Below are 8906 nucleotides of genomic sequence, written 5' to 3'. Positions count from 1 at the left end.
CGAGCGGCGCCGGGGGCAGCGGGCAGGTGCGGCCCGAGCTGCAGGCGGTCCCGGCTGCAGGCTGCTCTGAGCGGTCACCCCGAAGTCCCCTGCGGTGAGACGTCTGCAAAGAACGAAACGAAGTCCCCAGGCAGACGTTCCTTTTTAAGATTTGCAGAACCGCTGTGCTGATGTACGCTGTGGGCTCCGTGTAGGACGCGCAGTTTTGCAATTTTGAGGTCTTGTGTGCATTGCAGCAACGTGCCGGCCCCAAGGTCCCGGTGGGATAGCAAAACTTGCTACTCTAGGTGAAGCTGCAGAGCAAACTCCTGGCTGAGGGCTGTTGCTCTTCCCCACGTTTCCCCCTTCCCCAGCCCATGCTGGCCGCTTCCCTTACCCTCCCTTATTCATTTCACTGCTGGTGCAGCTGCAGTTGATAGTGCATCCCAGCTGCCACCCTCACCTGCAGCCTGCCCCCAAATCTTGTGTAGGGTCCCCAGCAGGCAACAGGGCACTGGGCCTTGCAAAATGCTTTGGATATGTTTTAATGGTTCCAAATTATTGTTTAAACGCATTTTAAAATGAAGGGGGTAATAGCTGTGGGAGGATACGTGCACCACACCTCTCTGCTCAAGGCAGTCCAGAATGTGCTGCATGCAACAGTGTTACGTGCAGGCAGGGAATGGTGAGCACCCTGGTCCTGCAGTTGGTTTGTGCCCATCCACCTGCCATGCTGTGCGGCTGCAGAACGCTTCCTCTGAGTTAAAAAATCCTAAGAACGCTCCAACAGTGATGATTTGAATGAACAGCCTGTACTGCCAGCCCCGCAGCTGCATTTCATCAGTGATACCCCTGCCACAGGCTCTGCCTGGTGATCTGCAGAAGCAGGCAGAGGTAAGCAAGCTCATGTGCAGCCCCAGGAGCTGCGTTAGCATTCACCTGGAAAAGAGCTGGAAAAAGAGGCTGGAAAAGAGCAAACCATATCATTCAGCAGGGAAAAACAATATTCTAGGACTAAGGAGATATAGCACAGTGAAAGCGTTTGCTGGGAAACACAAATAACATTTTTCTTTGTATGATTAAACAGAAAAACTCCCGACAGGCCCACATCTGGCAGCGAAGCTGTGGGACGAGCTGAGCTCCCAGGCCAAAACGCCTGAGGCTTGCACTGAATAAGGAAGGAAAGCATTTTCTACCCTTGACACAAAGCATCCAAGCCAGGGGAGGGCTGAGCCTGCAAACACAGCACAGAGCATGCATCCCGACCCTGCAGTGCCTGCAGAGCTACAGTCACAGTGTGCCAAGGGAGGGGGCTGGCACTGCACTGCCTGCAGCCCACAGGGCACCTGCTCCTCACACCGTGCTTCCCATGAGGACAGCTGCACAGCCCGGGGTCACTGCCTGTGCTTTTGTCCACAATTCAGCTCCACATCACTGACAGAGCTGAGCAGGGATGGTCCTTGGACCATCAGTGTGCCGTTCCTGGCATCTGAGAACCCGCACACCCCGTCCCACTCTCACTACTTTACATCACTTCTCTGCACGGCAAGACGAAACGACTTGACCTCTGTTCGGGCAGCTCCAAATCAGCTGTGAAACAGTAGGCTGTAATTAATGATCTGTATTAATGCTCAAAGTCTCTCGCTTTCCAGTCCTCATAAAGAGCAATTACCCTGCAACAGAAGAGCAGCGTTGTGGCCACCAGTCCTGCAGAGCACATTGCTTTCTTAGAGTCTGCACGCTCTCTGTGCCATAAATCACTGCCTAACGTGAGAGCAAGGATAACACCGCTGATGGAAACCCTGACATTCTGTATGTGTGAAGCCAAGCCTGCCCTGGCTGTACAGCTGAGCTGGGGATGGGGAGCAGCTGCCCTTGCACAGACACGGGCTCAGAGGGGACATCACCTCCAGGGCAGACCATCCAGGGGGGTCTTCAGGCACAGCTAACATCAGTCCCCATCGGGGTCTGCAGATGAGATGCTGACAGAGGCTCATCCTATTTGATGCACTCACTTCACTTCTGGGCTGCGCCTTCTGCTCACCGGACTGCACCTTCATTACAAGGCATCCTTTGTACAAACTGGCAGCGTAGGGTTTTACACCCAGCTGCAAAACCCTTGACTCATACCTCCTCTTGCTGCTGAGGCTCCAGCTCCAGGCCTTCAGGCACAGCTGACGTGCATGGTCAGTAACGAAGGCAGCTCCTAATGAGCAGACTTAAGATGCAGCGATGGATGGCACCCGCTTCATGAAGAGCTGATCTAAGAGCTGTGCTTCTTGGTCAGGGAGAGCAATTAACAGTAATTTCTAAAATAACCAGTTTCAGGTCTGATGAAAAACGCGAGGTCTGACAGCTTATGCGTGTTAAGCTGTCTCAGGGTCTGCAGCACAAACACAGCTTAAACCCAACACAGAGCCCAACAGAAGTACCTCTCCCATCCCTACAGCCCAGCCAAGCCTGGTATACGGGCTCAGGGCTGGTGGGGCCATCGCTGTGCAGCTGCTCAGCGTTGGTCCTTATCTCAAACATGGAGCAGAGCTGTTTAACACTTCCCAGGGTCACAAACTCAGGAGAGCCTTTCACCAAAGGCCGAGCATAGGGAATGCAGTGCTGGCACCCCAGCTGCCCGGCAGGCAGGAGGCCTTTACCTGAATGCAGGGCCACCTCTGCTCCAGGAGCCCCTGTTTGTGTGCTGTGAGCCATGCTGAGCTGGCGGTGCGTCTCATTTGATGTGATCAAAACTACAGCAGTTCAAAGTTGCTGTGGTCTTACAGAGTTGGGCACAAGCAAATTACCTGAGGAAATCAGAAGGCTGTCCAAAAGGGTGGCTGGCCCATCTTTCAATAGCTTACTGGGAAAAGCTACAGCCATTGATTGGGAGGCAGCGCCTTTGGTGGCTCTTAATCAGTGCCTGCTTCCAAGTACAAAGGGAAATTGAAGCAACTTCACCTGCAGGCTGATACGACCTCCTGTTAAGAACTAAGAACTGCTTCCACTGTTGATTGGAGTCTTTGTGTCTCAGGGCATGCGGGATGGATGTGAAAGGAGTGTGACAATGGTTGAGAGGTGGAGAACGGCTGCTTCAGGAGGATGGCATGAGATGGAAGCATTGGCCCTCCCAGGATGACCCAAGGCCTCACCAATGGTATTCTTTTCCAGAGATTCTTCAGAAAATAACGTGCATTCTTTTGCCATTCAGAAAGAGCAGATGGAGCTTTTGAGGGTGAATGTGAGAGCTGGAGCTGCCTGATAACCCTGGCCTCGCCAACAGGGTGAGAAGCTGTCAGTGAATGCGAGGATGCATTCTGGCAGATGGAGTGAGAACCCGAGTGTGAGAAACGAGCAGAGATCCCTCCTAGGATGATGTGTGTGTGTCTGTGTGTCTGGAGCAGTTCAAAATCGACTGATGGGAAAGAGACTCTCGGCTGAATGCACCACGGATGAAACACGGGCAGTTGAACTCGGACGTCTTCCTAGCTGAAAAGTTCTGTCCTGTGTACTAAATCAAGTTTGGGGGCAATGAAAAGGAGATTTCCAGTCTCCACTGGTGGTAATTTCTGAATTCCAGATGAGGCAGATGAGACTGAATAAAGCAAATCAGTGAGCTTGGCTCTGAGCGTGATTGCTGCCCACGGGGAGCAGGATGCAGCTCATCAAACGCTCTCACCTGTGCAGCTGATGGCCTGCAGCTGAACGCTCCTGTCTGAGACTGGCAGTAAAGATGATGTTAATCTGACCTGATTAATCAGATCTGAATCTGACAGTAATGTTTGGAGAAACTGAAGATGCCTTCCCCCACCTGAGACGATCCTCTCTGTCATTAGCTTTCACATATAGCCTGTCTTCATCAGCTTTGCACAGAAGTCTTTGTGAAACAATGTCAAATGCTTCATTAAAACCTAAATATATTACTGCAGCCCCTTCCAGTGTCAGTCAATACAGTGCAGAAGAGACGGGGGCAGTGCTCAGAACCAACATTTCCCTTCTCCTCTAAGTCCAGATTAGCTAAAGAGGGAGAACAATAAAAGAGCAGTTAGGAAAAGCATTTTATAACACCCTGGCTTTGTTGTCTTGGATTTGCTACTAGAACAGCACAAACACTGACGGATTGGCCTCTGTTAGTGCTGCTGTACGGGTGCCTGGGGGTTCTTCCTTCTCACTGTACCCCCATTCAGGGCAGTGGGGCATCCAGGCTGAGCCCAGCTGTGGTTCCTCCATCGCACTGCACAGCACAACAGCAGAACATCACTCACATCCCAGCAGAAATATCTCCAGGTGGGAAAAGACAGACCTCACCGAAGTGAAAGGTTTGGTGTTCCTCTAACTGGAAGGAAAACATTTGGGAACAAATGTGTTTGCCTCGCAAGCCTCATCCCCAAGGTACATACGCCCCACGTTTGAACTTCTTCTAATAAGCAGAGAGCCAGCAAGCTTTTAGCCTTTACCCACCGGTGCTACAGCAGTAGATGAGAACATAAATTTGTTTTATGCTTTACCAGCAGGTCTGAGAGAAACAAGAGAAGATTTCCCGTGGCCCTTGCTGCCCTCCATCCCCCACGGGGCTCAGACCCATGCAGTTCACTACCATCTCAGTGTCAGAAGCTCAGGCCCACGGGCTGCTGCTCCCTGCCCCACAGCAGACCCATATTCCCCTGTGCAGGAGGACCAAAAGGAAGCAGCCCTCAGGTTTCCATTTGGCTGTGCTTTCCCAGGCTGTAAATCAGCAAGCAAAAAGCCTTAAGGGTAAAACAGCCCCACAGACCCCTTAGTGTGCAGGTCCCTCTGTGCACAACGGGACCAGAACCCTCCACATTCCAACAGCTGTGAGGGATGCTGTGATTGCTCGGTGTGAGCCAAGAGCTCAGCTCGGCTCCAGGATTTGGAATACATGCTAATGTGAGTGTCCTTACCACGTCTGCTCCCCAGGCAGGGGATCGACCCTCTGCTTCCCACAGGTACAGCTGTCACCTGCCTGGTTTGATGGGACTGCTAGCACTAAGTGTGCCTATCCAGACAGAGGAATGATGCTGCAGCGCACCACAAAACCTGTCAGCAGCACAACACAAGGCCGTGCCTCGCTTCCTTCCACCCACAGGGCCAAGCAGCTCTTCTGAGAGCCAGAGCCAACCTGCACAGGAATGCAGAGAGAGAGCCGTGAGCCCCACTGCATGCAGCCATCCTCCCCTTCCAGCTGCAGACGGTGCCTTCCCAGGACATTTTGCATCCCCTTCCCAGCACATCTTGCTGATAGCTGGGAGGATTCCGCAGGGATTTTGGCTGCAGGGTCTGGGAATCAATTTCCTGGAGTATTTCTCCAAAGAGATGACAAGAGCTGAATAAGATCTCTGGATGGCTATGCATTTCTGCAGCCACACAGCAACATCCACAGGCTTATGCTGGAATTGCTGTGAGGATTTCTCCTTCCCTAAGCAAACAAGAATGGTTTGGGACCCAGAGAAGAGTGCCTCTGGGTTACCTCGGTCCTTAAGGCATCTCCCCATGGGCTGACGGGTTTATATAGCACATTACCCTCCTACACACAGGGAGGATTTTCCTGTGTCAGCTCAACAGACAGCTGTGATCTCTATGGGCAGCACACGGGAGGAGCACAGCTGGTGTCACACAATAAAGACTGGGTAGGTGTAATGGTGACGAATTGCACCATCATTCTGTCTATCAGGATTAAGGCTTTCCAGCACTGGGTGAAGAATCAGTTTGCTTTGAGGGAGTCTGCTCTGCTTCTGTTTCCTACTTTCGCACCCTCCCCCCCACTTCATCCAAGCATGATGCCTGCTTGAATTCTGCCCTAAGGAATCTGACCATGATGGGCTCTGGGTTGGGTTTTCAGAGAGCTTTAGGCACTCAGCAGGAGATCCAAGGCTCCGGACAGCTCTATTGATGAGCTGCTGGGTGTCTGACAGCCGGGCTGTCAGTAATGAGGGAAGACAGATCACAGGATATCACCAGGCACCTGTCAACCATAAGCAGTGAATGCTGACATTGTACCTCTACATTTCACCTACGCAAAACACATCATCATCGCAGGTCCTGAAAATACATGGGTTGCTCCAAAAGTAACGCCTCCTATTTATTTTCATGGAAACTACAGCTGATAAACAGAGCACGGTGACACCATTTGACAGAGGCAATCCTCAGCTACCAAACACTATTTTTCAACACAGTCACTGCCATTAGCTGTGCATTTTCACCAGCTCTGAACCAAGAATACAGATCTGCGTGGCCTTGTGGAACACTGATGTCTTTCACATCACTGTCACCACTGAGATGCACCACCAAGTGCCTCGCTGTACTGACAGCCACTGTTTGGCCTCCATCAGCATTCAGAAGCTCTGATGAATGCCAATTGGTGCCATGTTTTCTGCATGAAAAAATTCAATCCTACACCTTTGCTTCATGTCAGACGTCGCTCTGTCAGAGGTTCCCCATTGCTGCTGTCTGTCACACAGCAACAAAATGTAACAGAGTGTTGGTGGGAACGTTCAGCCTCTACTGCCATCCCACCACCATCTGCCTCTGACACTGTGGGCCAATGTAATGAAATAGGAGGCATTACTTTCGGAGCAGCCTTCATGGCAGCTGGCAGAGCTGTGTCTAAGAGCAACTGCCACTTCTCCATTACACAGGTATTTTAAGCCACTTGTCTTTTGTAAATAAACCTTGAAGTGGCACTTAGCACCTGTTTCAATGCCATTTAGCATGCGTGCTATGTCACAGGACCCAGTAGTACCCCAGCAAGCAATAACATGAAGTAGAATGCCAGCTTATGCTCTGTTAGTCAAAAACCCCATCGCTCAGTCCAGGCATTAATGCGCTGTGTGCCAAGCTGTGCCAGTAGGTCAGGTCGGCACAGGGCCACGACACACTGCTATATGAACAGAACGTCACCTTTTGCTCGTTACCCCCTTCCATCATGAGCTGCTATCAGCAAAAAAATACCAGAGACAGATACCTTGGATCGTGTCAGATGAGCAACTGGAAAGGCAGCACCCAGCAGGAAAAGTTCTTGTGTTTGTGCAGCAGCTGCCCGGCCGCAGGGCTCTGCAAAAGGCACAGAGCAGCACAAGGACACAAGCTGTGAGGCAGCAGGGCTCTGCCACGGGCAGGTTTGGAGCTACATGTGGCAGCAGAGAGCTTTCATCTGTCAGAAAGCTCCTGCTCTCCACTGCTAATTACCACCTCGCCCAGCTCTTGCGGCACGGTGCGGCTCCACGGCTCACCCAGCACCGCTGCCGCCCTCCCACCTCCCAGTGCCATGGGCTGTGCCACCCAGCCCTGAGCGACTCCAGGCAAGGGACGGGACGGTCTGTGGCACTGCTGACACACAAAGGGACCCCGGTCCTTCTTCCCAGCAGGCACAGATCAACCTCGAGGGCTTCCTCGGCCCCGGGAGGCACGCAGCATCCAGCTGCCCATGCAGCGCTGTGGCTGCGCGCTGGGTTCATTTGGACACTTTGATGCCACAGGGGCCGCCTGCTGCAGTGCTTCCAGATGTGGAGATGCGATGCAGAAGCTGCTGAGATCAGATCGGGTCTCCCTACAGCACAGCAGTCTGATCCTCCTTATGGATGGTTGTAATTGCTTAAATTCTAACAGCCTGCAGATGCCTAACGAGACCTGGGAGTTCTCCCACAGCTTGCAGCACGGCGCTGTGCTGAAGGAGAAGGGCCCCTCCGTGGTGGTCCAACTCCACCCCGCAGCCAGGGCTGGTGTCAAACCTCATCAGGAGAAAGGGCAGCCCATCTGGTGCAGTCTGTGGTGCGTTTCAGCAGTGGTGAGGACAAGGCACGTTCCAGATGGCCGTGCACAGCTGTCACACCGCAAAATGAGGAGTGCCTCATCTGTGAGAATGAGAGCATCGTGAGCAGGACTGAGCAGAACATGCATCGGAAACAGTGGTGGCAATGCTGGAAGATTGCAGTCTGTGCCAGGTGGGTCCCACTGATGCTCATACAGGAGCAGAAAGATGAAGTCTGTCACTGCTACTGAAATGATAAAGTCTGATGCTGACAGTTGTCCTGGATCGCATCGTTACCGATGCCTAGCTGTGGTGTCAGCACTGTGAGCCAGCATCAGAACAGCGCTGCATGGAGCAGCCACGCGTGAACTCCACATTGAAGACAAAGCTTCGGATGCAGCTCTCTGTGAGTAAAGCGATGGGAAAACCAGGCAAATCATCAGCTCCAACCACTACATCATGGCACTGACAGAGCTGAAGGCTCAGCCTTCCTGAGCAGAAGCCAACACAGTAACAGCCTGCATCTTGAATTGAAGAAATGGATGTGGAGAGACCTCACAGCAGAAGTTTTATTCTTGGCAGGTATTCTGACAGGCAGCGCTGGGGTAGCATTGGGTTAACCCCCAAAAAACTTTTCCTCGGTTAATTGTTTGAGAACAGGTCATATTTTCATATGTTTTACATATTCATTACACCCTCAAAGTCATTATCCTTTCCACCCCCAATGACTGCCCAGCAGATACAGCCTTATTTGGCAGTCTTTGATGTCACCTGGTGTCCTTCTTGTGCAGTGTCGGTCCGCTGTCGGTCCTTTGGATGGGGAGTTCTCTTACCTCCTCCAACAGCCTTTATCTTTTAAAATCACCCCTTTTGTCCCTAAGATTGCTCTGTCAGCCAGTTCAGGCTGGATGCGGCTCCGAGCAGCCTGGTCTGCTGGTTGGCGACCCTGCACGTAGCAGGGGGTTGGAACTAGATGATCATTGCGGTCCTTTTCAATTCTACGATTCTATGAAGTGCAATGCCTTGACGCCACTCTGTCGCTAATACTGCCCGGTGCGGTGCCGGCTTCTAACGATAAGTCCAACGGTCGATACAGGCAGACGTTCCCCCGTCGTAAGGCGCGTTTGTTTCCCCTCCCGCAGCCGCTATCCCGGCGGGCAGCGCAGCG

General features: G+C 52.3%; 1 protein-coding gene across 1 annotated transcript in view; it reads right to left on the bottom strand.

Moving 5' to 3' along the window:
• LOC100550253 (ankyrin repeat and fibronectin type-III domain-containing protein 1-like) overlaps positions 1-8888 on the bottom strand; it is a 135790-nt gene extending 126902 nt beyond the window's left edge. The window contains exon 1 of the mRNA XM_019620578.2: positions 6953-8888. The gene's annotated coding sequence lies outside the window, so the exon portion shown is untranslated. The remainder of the gene's footprint in view (positions 1-6952) is intronic.
• Between the last annotated feature and the right edge of the window lie 18 nt (positions 8889-8906).

Source organism: Meleagris gallopavo, chromosome 16, assembly GCF_000146605.3.
Source record: "Meleagris gallopavo isolate NT-WF06-2002-E0010 breed Aviagen turkey brand Nicholas breeding stock chromosome 16, Turkey_5.1, whole genome shotgun sequence".
Taxonomy (NCBI): Eukaryota; Metazoa; Chordata; class Aves; order Galliformes; family Phasianidae; genus Meleagris; species Meleagris gallopavo.
This window is presented reverse-complemented; position numbering and strand designations above follow the sequence as displayed.